Here is a 12862-nt window from a genome sequence, read left to right on the forward strand (position 1 = left end):
CTATGTGAAGATGACATGATACCTTCTTCCTTTGTGTTGGAGTTGACTAAATAAGATGAATTGATCATTGTATGACTAGGATAGAAAGCCTATGATCTCAACCTTGCCATGAATGTCTCTCTTTATTAATTGCTTTCTTTAATTGTTCATTTTCACTTTATTGTCATTTAATTTTCCTTGCCCTTTATTTTCTTGCCAAAAATATAAAAATCAAACCCCCATTGCATCTTCATAGCCAATAATTGAGCACTTCATTGCAATTCCTCGTGAGACGACCCGGAGTCCAAATACTCCGATTAATTTTTATTTGGGGTTTGTACATGTGACAACCTAAATTTTTGTATGTGAGGACTCTTTGTTGGTCTAGAACTATACTTGCAACGAGAATTCAATTGAGAAATTCTATATCAACAAAAGTTCACACATCAGTTGCCTCCCAACAAGCGCTTCTTTAATGTCACTAGCTTGACAGTGAAGCTCATAGAGAGCGTCACATAGACTCAGAGCTTAGTGGTGGCCTCCCAACACCAAACTTAGAAGTTGAGTGTGGGTGCTCTGTTTGACTCTGTATTGAGAGAAGCTTTTCATGCTTCCTCTCCATGCTTACAGAAGAAGATCATTGAGCTTTAAACACAAGGTAGTCCTCATTCAATTGAAGGACTAACTCTCCTCTGTCCACATCAATCACAGCTCTTGCTGTGGCTAGGAAGGATCTTCCAAGGATGATGGATTCATCCTCTTCCTTCCCAATATCTAGCATTATGAAATCAGCAGGGATGTACAAGCCTTCAACCTTCACCAAGACATCCTCTACAAGTCCATAAGCCTGTTTCCTTGAATTGTCTGCCATCTCTAGTGAGATTCTTGTAGCTTGCACCTCAAAGATCCCTAGTTTCTCTATTACAGAGAGAGGCATGAGGTTTATCCCTGACCCCAGGTCACACAGAGCCTTCTCCAAGGTCATGGTACCTATGGTACAAGGTATTAAGAACTTTCCAGGATCCTGTTTCTTCTGAGGTAATTTCAGTTGAGCCAAATCATTTAGTTCATTGATGAGCAATGGGGTTAATCCTCCCAAGTCTCATTACCAAATAACTTAGCATTCAGCTTCATGATTGCTCCTAGATATTGAGCAACTTGCTCTTCAATAATATCTTTATCTTCTTCAAAGGAAGAATACTCATCAGAGCTCATGAATGGCAACATTAAGTTCAATGGAATCTCTATGGTCTCTGTATGAGTCTCAGATTCCTTGGGTTCCTCATTAGGGAACTCCTTGGAGGCCAGTAGACGTCTATTAAGGTCTTCCTCATTGGAAATCACTACCTTTTCTTCCTCTCCAGGTTCGGCCATGTTGGTTATAGTTATGGCCTTGCACTCTCTTTTTGGATTCTCTTCTGTATTGCTTGGGAGAGTACTAGGAGGGAGTTCAGTAACTCTTTTACTCAGCTGACCCACTTGTGCCTCCAAATTTCTAATGGAGGACATTGCTTCAGTCATGAAACTGAGAATGGTCTTAGATAGATCAGAGACTACAATTGCTAAGTCAGAGTAGCTCTGCTTAGAATTCTCTGTCTGTTGCTGAGAAGATGATGGAAAAGGTTTGCTATTGCCAAACCTGTTTCTTCCACCATTATTATTATTGAAGCCTTGATTAGGCTTCTGTTGATCCTTCCATGAGAAATTTGGATGATTCCTCCATGAAGGATTATAGGTGTTTCCATAGGATTCTCCCATGTAATTCACCTCTTCCATTCCAGGGTTCTCAGGGTCATAGGCTTCTTCTTCAGAGGAAGCTTCCTTAGTACTGCCTGTTGCAGCTTGCATTTCAGATAGACTCTGAGAAATCATATTGACTTGCTGAGTCAATATTTTATTCTGAGCCAATATTGCATTCAGAGTATCAATCTCAAGAACTCCTTTCTTCTGAGTTGTCCCATTATTCACAGGATTGCTTTCAGAAGTGTACATGAACTGGTTATTTGTAACCATTTCAATGAGTTCCTGGGCTTCTGCAGGCGTCATTTTCAGATGAAGAGATCCTCCAGCAGAGTGGTCCAATAACATCTTGGACAATTCAGATAGACCATCATAGAATATACATATGATGCTCCATTCTGAAAACATGTTAGAAGGACACCTTTTGATCAATTGCTTGTATCTTTCCCAAGCTTCATAGAGGGATTCACCTTCCTTCTGTCTAAAGGTTTGGACTTCCACTCTAAGCTTACTCAATTTTTGAGGTGGAAAGAACTTGGCCAAGAAAGCATTGACCAAATTTTTCCAAGAGTTCAGGCTGTCTTTAGGTTGTGAGTCCATCCATGTCCTAGCTCTGTCTCTTACAGCAAAGGGGAAAAGCATAAGTCTGTAGACCTCAGGATTAATCCCATTGGTCTTAACAATGTCACAAATTTGCAAGAATTCAGCTAAGAACTGATGAAGATCTTCCAATGGAAGTCCATGAAACTTGCAATTCTGCTGCATCAGAGAAACTAATTGAGGCTTAAGCTCAAAGTTGTTTGCTTCAATTGCAGGAATTGAGATGCTCCTTCCACAGAAGTTAGAAGAGGGTGCAATAAAGTCACCAAGCATCTTCCTTGTATCTCCACCATTGTTGTTGGGTTCAGCCATCTCTTCTTCTTTTTCGAAAAATTCTGCCAGGTCCTCTCCAGAGTGTTGTGCTTTAGCTTCTCTTAGTTTCCTCTTTAGAGACCTTTCAGGTTCAGGATCAGCTTCAACAAGAATGTTCTTATCCTTGTTCCTGCTCATATGAAAAAGTAGAGAACATAAAAGAATAGGAATCCTCTATGTCACAGTATAGAGATTTCTTTATGTGAGTAGAAGAATAGAAGAGTAGAATGAAGAAGACAGAAGATGAAGAATTCGAACACAGAGAGGGAGAGAGGGTTCGAATTATAAGAAGAAGAGAAGTGTTAGTAAATAAATAAATAAATAGAAAGAGATGAGAGAGAGAGACTTTGAATTTTAAATTAAAATAAAAGGAAAATATTTTTGTTTCTATTTTAATTATTGGTTAGAATTCGAAAATTATTAAAAGGAATAAAATAAAATTAAAATTTAAAACAATTAGTTAATTAAAAAGGAATTTTGAAACAGTGGTGAGGAGTTTTCAAAAATTAGAGAGAGAAAAGTAGTTAGGTGGTTTTGAAAAAGATAAGAAAAAGTAAACTTTTAAAATCAAACAAAAAGTCAAGTAGTTAATTGAAAAAGATTTGAAAATCAATTTTGAAAAGATAAGAAGTTAGAAAAGATTTTGACATTGATTTTAAAAAATATATGATTGAAATTTATTTTGAAAAAGATTTGAAAAGGAAATTAAAAAGATTTGATTTTTGAAATTAAAGTTGATTACTTGACTAATAAGAAACTAAGAGATTTGATTTTAGAATTTAAAGATTGATCCTTTCTTAATAGGCAGGTAACAACTTGAAAATTTTTGAATCTAAACATTAAATGTTAGCATTAATTTCGAAAATATGAAATAAAAATAAGAAAAAGATTTTGAAAATCAAATTTTTAAAGTTTTCGAAAATATTATGAAAAAATGAAAAAGATTTGATTTTTGAAAAGGATTTGAAAAAGATAGAATTTTTTTTATTTGAAAGTTTGACTTGACTAACAAGAAACAACCAAATTTTAAAACTTTTGACTGAATCAATTCAAAATTTCGAAATTTATGAGCAAAATAAGGAAAAGATATTTTTTTATTTTTTTTTATTTTTAATGAGGAGTGAGAAAAACATAAAAATGACACAAAACATAAAAATTTAAGATCAAAACAAAAATGCATGCAACAACACTTTGAATGTCAAGATGAACACCAAGAACACTTTGAATGTCAAGATGAACACCAAGAACTTATTTTTGAAAAAATTTTTAATAAAAGAAACACATGCAAGACACCAAACTTAAAAATTTTTAAACTTTAGACAATAAGAATTCAAAAATGCATATGAAAAATAAGAAAAGACAGAAAACAAGAAAAACACAAGATCAAACAAAGACAGTCATCAAGAACAACTTGAAGATCATGAAGAATATATGCATGAATTTTCGAAAATTTTAAAAGAATTAAAAAGATGCAATTGACAGCAAACTTAAAACTTGACACAAGACTCAAACAAGAAACACAAAAAATTTTTAGTTTTTATGATTTTATTAATTTTTTTTTTTTTGTAAATTTTTCGAAAATTATTTGAAAAAAAGAAAATAAAGAAATTCAAAATTTTTTAATAAGAATTCCAGGAATCATGCAATGTTAGTCTAAAGCTTCGGTCCAGAAATTTAGACATGGCTTAATAGCCAGCCAAGCTTTATGTGAAAGCTTCGGTCCAAAAGATTAGACATGGGCAATGGTCAGCCAAGTTTCAGCAGAGCATTACATACAACAGCCAAATTGATAGGAATCAAAAGGCTCCTGCAATGATAACTGGAAGCATCGGTCCAAAAGAATTTAGACATGGCTTGACAGCCAGCCAGGCTTCAACATATCATCTGAAACTCTAGAATTCATTCTTAAAAATTCTAAAGAACAAAATAAAAGTTTTTTGTATATTTTTTTTGAAATTTTTGAAAATAAAAAGCTTAAAATTTAAATAAAAAAATTACCTAATCTGAGCAACAAGATGAACCGTCAGTTGTCCAAACTCGAACAATCCCCAGCAACGGCGCCAAAAACTTGGTATGCCGGAATTGTGATTATTCATTCCCTCGCTATAGTGCCAAAAAGTTGGTGTGGGAGAACGTGATCTCAAGACTTCTTCACAATTCCGTGTAACTGACCAGCAAATGCACTGGGTCGTCCAAGTAATAAACCTTACGTGAGTAAGGGTTGATCCCACGGAGATTGTCGGCTTGAAGCAAGTTATGGTCATCCTTGTAAATCTTAGTCAGGCGGATTCAAATGGTTATGATTTTTGGTAATTAAAATATAAATAAAACAAAAAATAAAATAGAAATACTTATGTAATTCATTGGTTGGAATTTCAGATAAGCGTCTGGAGATGCTTTGTTGCTTCTGAACTTCTGCTTTCCTATTGCCTTCTTCCAACCATGCGTTACCTCCTTCCATGGCGAGCTGTATGATCCTCTCGGATGAAAACAAATCCATATGCACTGTCACCGCACGGCTAATCATCTGTCGGTTTCCGCTAGCGTCGGAATAGGACCATTATCCTTTTGCACACTGTTATTGCGCCCAACATTCGCATGTTTGAAGCTCGTCACAGTCATCCCTTCCCAGATCCTACTCGGAATACCACAGACAAGGTTTAGACTTTTCGGATCTCAGGAATGCTGCCAATGGTTCTAGCCTATACCACGAAGACTCTGATCTCACGGAATGAAATGCTCTGTTGTCAGGAGAGGCAATCATGTGTCGTGAACCAGGAGGCCAAGAGATATACACTCAAGCTATTGCCGATAGAACGGAAGTGGTTGTCAGGCACGCGTTCATAAGTGAGAATGATGATGAGTGTCACGGGTCATCACATTCATCAGGTTGAAGTGCGAGTGAATATCTTAGAGAAGAAGTAGGTGTGAGTTGAATAGAAAAACAATAGTACTTGTATTAATTCATGAAGAACAGCAGAGCTCCACACCTTAATCTATGGGGTGTAGAAACTCCACCATAGAAAATACATAAGTGAAAGGTCTAGGCATGGCCGTGAGGCCAGCCTCCAAACGTGTACAATAGCATAAGATTAACAAAAAGGGACTAGAAGCTCCAAAATAAATCTCTAAAAGTAGTTTTTATACTAAACTAGTAACCTAGGGTTACAAAAAATGAGTAACTAAGTGTAGATAGTGCAGAAATCCACTTTCGGAGCCCACTTGGTGTGTGCTTGGGCTGAGCATTGAAGCTTTTTCGTGCTTAGGCTTTTCCTGGAGTTAAACGCCAGCTTTGGTGCCAGTTTGGACGTTTAACTCCAATTCTGGTGCCAGTTTGGGCGTTTTACACTAAGATGTTTTAGGCTAACTTTGAATGCCATTTTGAGCCATCAAATCTCAGAAAAAGTATGGACTATTATATATTGCTGGAAAGCCCAGGATGTATACATTCCAATGCAATTAAGAGCACGTCAATTGGGCTTCTGTAGCTCTAGAAAATGCACTTCGAGTGCAGGGAGGTCAGAATCCAACAGCATCTGCAGTCCTTTTTCAACCTCTGAATCAGATTTTTGCTCAGGTCCCTCAATTTCAACCAGAAAATACCTGAAATTATAAAAAAATACAAAAACTCATAGTAAAGTCCAGAAATGTGATTTTTGAATAAAAACTAATAAAAATATAATAAAAATTAATTAAAATATATTAAAAACTATGTAAAAATAATGCCAAAATGGGTATAAATTATCCGCTCATCATGGTGCTTATGTATCAAGTGGTAATACTTGAAAACAAAGTATTTAGAGTCGTAGCTCTCAACACATGGTGCAAAGCACCTAAGAAGCCAAGATAGGAAAAGAATGAAAAGCTTGCTTCAAGAAAGGAACATAAAGAAAAAGATTTCATAAAATGAACTAGATAGAAGCATCAATTATTTGAATCTCTTTTGTGATTGTAGCATGCATAAGAAACTAGCCAACCATGAACATGATAAATGCTGCTCTTCTCACCTTGGTTTGTCAATTTTTATTGCATGATTCTTTATTTGCTTGAGGACAAGCAAAGTTTAAATTTGGTGTTGTGATGACTGCGCATCAGGTTATATTTTTCCATGCTTTTTCACCTTAATTTTCACTAATCATGCTTAATTATTGAATACTTTTGTGCTTAAATCATAGATTACTTTCAATCCTTTGATTTGGTTTGAATTTGTAAAAATTGATGGAAAAGGAAGTAAAAAGCACAAAAGAGGCATGAAAGAAGAAAAAGGCTAAAAAGAAGAGCGCCCTTGGCGCGAGCGCTCTGTTTGACTTCAAGAGCGTTTGTGATACTGAAGCTGGAAAATTCACACATGACGCATTCGCGTAGGTGATGCGTACGTGTCGAAATGATAATTTTGGAAGACCACGTGTACACATGGACGATGCGTACGCGTGGGAGTGGCATTTTGAAGGGCCACGCGTACGCGTGGGTGACGCGTACGCGTCGAAGAGCGCTCTTGGCACGAGCGCTACGTTCTCCTAGAAAGCGTTGAAGGCCACGCGTACACATGGTTGACACGTACGCGTGGACGTGCAAAAAAGCAACGATGACGCGCACGCGTGGGGGATGCGTGCGCGTGTGTGCATGAGCGCTCCGCTCTCCTTAAAAGCGCTACGCTCTCCTGGAACCTCATTTTAATTCAACTTTCAGTCAGAGTCCACTCTAAATTCTAGCAAGCAAGCCCACAATTGTCAACCAATCAAGCCACAAGAATCATCTAGAATAGTTAATTTTTATTTGATTGTAATTTGCTTTCAATTTCATTTCAATTTGTAATTTAGGATTGCCTATATAAGGGCCTTAGTTTCATAGAAATAGGACAGCTGGATTGGGGAGAAGTCTTTGGACCTTCTCTGTTCACCATCAGCTTCTTTTCTTTTCTTTCTTACTTTTGTAAACATTTAGTTATGAATTACTAACTCTTTCCATTGGGAAAGAGAGATGTATTGCTATTTGATGGATTGATTTCTTTTATTCTTCTTCTTCTATTCATCTCTCTTTGATTTACTAGAAAGAATTTCGTTCTTCATTCTAGCATTCAATAATCATGGAAAAGAGATTGAATGCAATTGGGTTTTATGGGAACCTTGGAAGAGGAAACATAAAACCATGCTTGAAATTCTTTCTCACACTTGAATAGATTTGGGTTTTGGAAGGGATACAGTGACATGAAATCTCTCCATTATTTGGGTCTAGGAAAGTGTGTGGTATAATCAGGGACTATTCTTCATCTCTTCTCATGAGTAATTAGACCAAGGAATTAGCTATTGATCAAGATTTGAGAGATTGAGTCACCAAGAAATTGGGGCTCAATCAATCATGATTACTGGTGCACGGAATGGTGATCACACTTTTCACAACTCTGGTGCAACTAACCAGCAAGTGCATTGGATCATCCAAGTAATACCTTACGTGAGTAAGGGTCGATCCCACAGAGATTTCCGGCTTGAAGCAAGCTATGGTTATCTTGTAAATCTTAGTCAGGAGATTAGTGATAAAAATGATTTTGTTTATGAAAAGTAAATAACATGAGATCAATGATACTTGTGATTCAATAATGAGGAACAGGTTGAGGTACTGGAGATGCTCTGTCATCTGAATCTCTGCTTTCCTACTGTCTTCTTCTCCAAACATGCATGGCTTCCTTCCATGGCAAGCTGTATATTGGTGGATCACCGTTATCAATGGCTACCATTCATCCTCTCAGTGAAAATGGTCCAGTACGGTTTCTGTACGGCAAATCAACTGTCGGATCTCTCGTCTCGGATGAAAAATACCAGGCACAGCTACCACACGGCTAATCATCTGTCGGTTCTCACTTGTGTCTGAATAGGATCTCTCTATCCTTTTGCACACTGTCACTGTGCCCAACATTCGTGAGTTTTAAGCTTGTCACAGTCATCCCATCCCAGATCCTACTCGGAGTACCACAGACAAGGTTTAGACTTTTCAAATCTCAGGAATGCTGCCAATTGGTTCTAGCCTCTACCACGAAGGTTATAATCTCACGGATTTGAATGCTCTGTTATCAGGAGAGGCAAGTCAAATCCGTGGATCAGAGACCCAAGAGATACGCACTCAAGCTGTCGCCCAATGACTACGTTGAGCTCAGATAGAACGGGAGTGATTGTCAAGCATGCGTTCATAAAGTTGAGAATGATGATGAGTGTCACGGATCATCATATTCTTTATATTAAAGTATGAGTGAGTATCTTAGAACAGAATCAAGCATGATCGAAAAGAAAACAATAGTAATTGCATTAATCCATTGAGACACAACAGAGCTCCTCACCCCCACCTATGGGGTTAGAGACTCATACCGTAGAAGATACAATATGAGATGTAAAATGTCACAAGTTACAAAATAAATCTCTAAAAGTAGTTTTTATACTAAACTAGTAACTTAGGTTTACAGAAAATAAGAAACTAAGTGCAGATAGTGCAGAAATCCACTTCCGGGGCTCACTTGGTGTGTGCTTAGGCTGAACATTGAGCTTTACATGTGCATAGGCCTTTTCTAGAGTTAAACGCCAGCTTGGATGCCAGTTTGGGTGTTTAACTCCAGTTCTGGTGCCAGTTCCGGCGTTTTACGCCAGAAAAAGGTCTCTGGCTGGCGTTTAAAGACCAGTTTGGGCCATCAAATCTCAGACAAAGTATGGATTATTATACATTGATGGAAAATCCAAGATGTCTACCTTCCAACGAAATTGAGAGCGTTCCAATTGGGCTTCTGTAGCTCCAAAAAATCTTCTTCGAGTGCAGGAGGGTCAGAATCAAACAGCATCTGCAGTCCTTTCTCAGCCTCTGAATCAGATTTTTACTCAGGTCCCTCAATTTCAGCCAAAAAATACCTGAAATTACAGAAAAACACACAAACTCATAGTAAAGTCCAGAAATGTGAGTTTTACATAAAAAACTAATAAAAATATAATAAAAAGTAACTCAAACATGCTAAAAACTCCCTAAAAATAATGCCAAAAAGCGTATAAAATATCCGCTCATCAATTGCCAAGAGGTCAATGAGTTGCTTGATTGAAGAAGAGATGAAATCAATTAATCCGGATAATGCAATATCTCTTGATCCCAATGTTTATTTTATCTTTTTTTTCTTTTATTTACTTTATGTTATTTACACTTTCTGCACTTTATATTTCCAGTACTTTTACTTTCTTGTACTTTACTTTTATGCCATTTACTTCCTTGCACTTTATTACTTTCCTTTACTTTCCAGTCAATTATATTTCCTGTTTTCTCATCACTCCAATCTGAATAATCTAACTAGGATAATCAATTAACTATTATTTTTCTTAATCCATTAATCCTCGTGGGATTCGACCCCACTTCTAGTGGGTTATTACTTGACGACAATTCGGTATACTTGCCGAAAGGAATTTTTGTAGTGATACATTAATTCTAATAATCACTTTGTCTCTTGACTCATCCTCTCTGTGTTATTTGATTTTCATCTCTTTAAGCCTGTATTTCCTTAAAAACACTTTGAAAATGTTTAGTAGCAAATGACAATCGAAAGTAATGAGATTATGGGAAGATTATGTACTTAAACCAAAGAAAATAAGGAACAAAACATGTGAAAAATATAATAAAAATAGCTAAAGATGTAGACGCATCAACCATCACTTTGTCATTTGGTGACGTTTAAATTTGTGATGCTTTTTTAAACGTCACAAAAAAATTTAGCGATGTTTTGTTATAATAAAGATAACATTGAATCCATTTGAAATTTCAAAAAGAAATAGAACATTTGAACTTTAAAACATTAAAGACTAAAATAAAATTTGATTCAAATGTGAAGGATAGAATAATATCTTATCTTTTTAGTGAAGCAAACTAATTAAATAATAGATTTTCGTTTAACCTGGTTGAATCGAATGATTTGGTTAGCGAATTAGAACCTTGGTAATAAATGAGCCTCAATGTATGTTCTTCACATCTCTCGTCCCTTCATACATGAGACATGCTATCCATTATATATTCTGTAACTATAGTTTAATTTCTACTAGTGCAGAGTAAGATGCACTGAATTCAAGACTTATATATATTATTTGTTTTGTGTTAAAATTCTATCCTTGTTTTCATTTAAAAGAATGATAGTAACAAATAGGGTTAAGTACGATTTTGGTCCTTAAGGTAGGGGCTGAAAATTTTTTTTGTCTCCGGCCTTCTTTTTTTGCTACAGAATGATCCCAAAGGTTTCAATTTGTTTTAAAATCGTTCTTTTTACCAAAATTTTTATTTTTATTACCAAACTATCCCTAACTAAAAATATAAAAAAAAGAAGAAAAAACAAAAAAAAGGGTTAAAAGGACGTTAGGTCCTAGATCGCCACTGAATCTTGCCGCCAGATCTCGTCGCTGCTCCTCTTCCTTGCTCGACGTCGATGCTAGCAAATCCGAGAGGGTGGATGTCGCGCGCCGCTCACCATTTCTACTGCTGCTCCTCGCTCAGTTGCTGGTCGTCGCTGCTCCTCGCCGACCGTTTCTTCTCCTCGGCTACTCGCCGTTTCTGCTACTCACCGTTTTTGTTATTTATATGGTTGAATTTGTTTGATTTGTGGATTTTATTAATTACATTGATTTCTGATTATGCTCCTCGCCGTTTGTTATTTTTGTTAATTTCTACTGATTATGTTTCTAATTTCATTCTGCTTCTGGTTGCTCTGCTTCTGGTTCTAGTTCTGCTACTGGTTGCTTGTGTTTCTGGTTCTGGTTGCTTGTGCTTCTGGTTCTGATTTTGCTTCTAATTCAATTGCATTTTGCTCCTACTTCTGGTTGTTTGTGCTTCTAGTTTTGGTTTTGATTCTAATTCCATTGTTTCTGCTTCTGCTTCTGTTTGTTTTTTTTTTTTAATCTTTATTACATTGTTGGATTGTTGTTGTTACTGATGGTGGTGGTGGTGGGTTCTGGTTCAGGTTCAGCTTCAGCTTCTGTTCTATTTCTGGGTGATTTTGGAGAAAAAGGGGGAAGGGTATTTTTGTCCGAAAGACGATTTTAAAACTAAGTTAAACTAAGGACCAAAATCATACTTAACCCTAACACATATCACTTCCTAATTTTCTTTTTAAATTTTGATATCGTGTTATATATGAAAATATCTTTTTTAAAGATCGAAACTATTTTACAGAGTCATATATATACCGAAGACAAACACTATACAACAGTTTAGTCATTTTGTTATGTAGGCTTGCTATGAAACGAAGCACATACACATCACTAAAAATAAGTTACAAAACTAAAAAACTAAAGCAAAAGTAAACTAATAACTAGTTTTCTTGATTGGGGTTTCTTATCAATCAAATGTTGTATGTTATTATATATTATTATATTCTTGTGAGGACTTTTTGTTCTTCCCCAAATGAGTATCTTCAAAAGTAGCCTGATATGTAAGCGTTTTTAGACAAAGGGTGTGTGCCTGACCCTAATTTGATCTTGAAAGACCGATCCTGTAGAAGAAAAGCATGACAAATCTTTGTGCAAAGGATCCCTTGGCTACAAAGAAAAAGATAAGTGTACTATGGTCTTTGGAACAGAATAATCTTTCTTATTTTTAATTTGTCTAATAAATTAATTAAATGGGAAAAGGTACACCGTAGTGATCTTATGCCCTTTAAAAATTGGAGATTCACTTCCGTGCAACATCACCATCTTAAATTGCTTGGCTGGTAATATTATTTAATGGTCCTATTTTGATTTTTATTTCGAAATTGTGTTTATAGAAATGGATCTAAAACAATTTAGTATATATTCTCAATAAATCGCTTGAAGTTTAATTGATTTACCCTTATTGTATAAATCGTTTTAAATTAAATTAATTTAGTAAAAAAAGATTTCATTATAAATTAATGGTTTAATTACTCTATTGGTCCTTATAGTTTCGTAAAATTTTTAATTAGGTCCCTATACTTTTTTTTCCTTTTAATTGAGTCCTTGCATCAATTTTTTTTTTAATTGAGTCCCTACAATTTTTTTCTTTTTATTTGAGTTCTTGCACTAATTTTTATTTTAGTTGGGTTCTTATACAATTAAACTAATTACTACCAAGAAGGACCTAACTCAAAAAAAAAAATTAGTATAAAACCCAATTAAAATAAAAAAAGTATAAAAATCTAATTAAAAATTTTGTAAAATAATAAGAACCAACAGAATAATTAAATCTAAATTAATTTAGTAAACCG

The sequence above is a fragment of the Arachis ipaensis genome, chromosome B08, assembly GCF_000816755.2.
Source record: "Arachis ipaensis cultivar K30076 chromosome B08, Araip1.1, whole genome shotgun sequence".
Classification (NCBI taxonomy): Eukaryota; Viridiplantae; Streptophyta; class Magnoliopsida; order Fabales; family Fabaceae; genus Arachis; species Arachis ipaensis.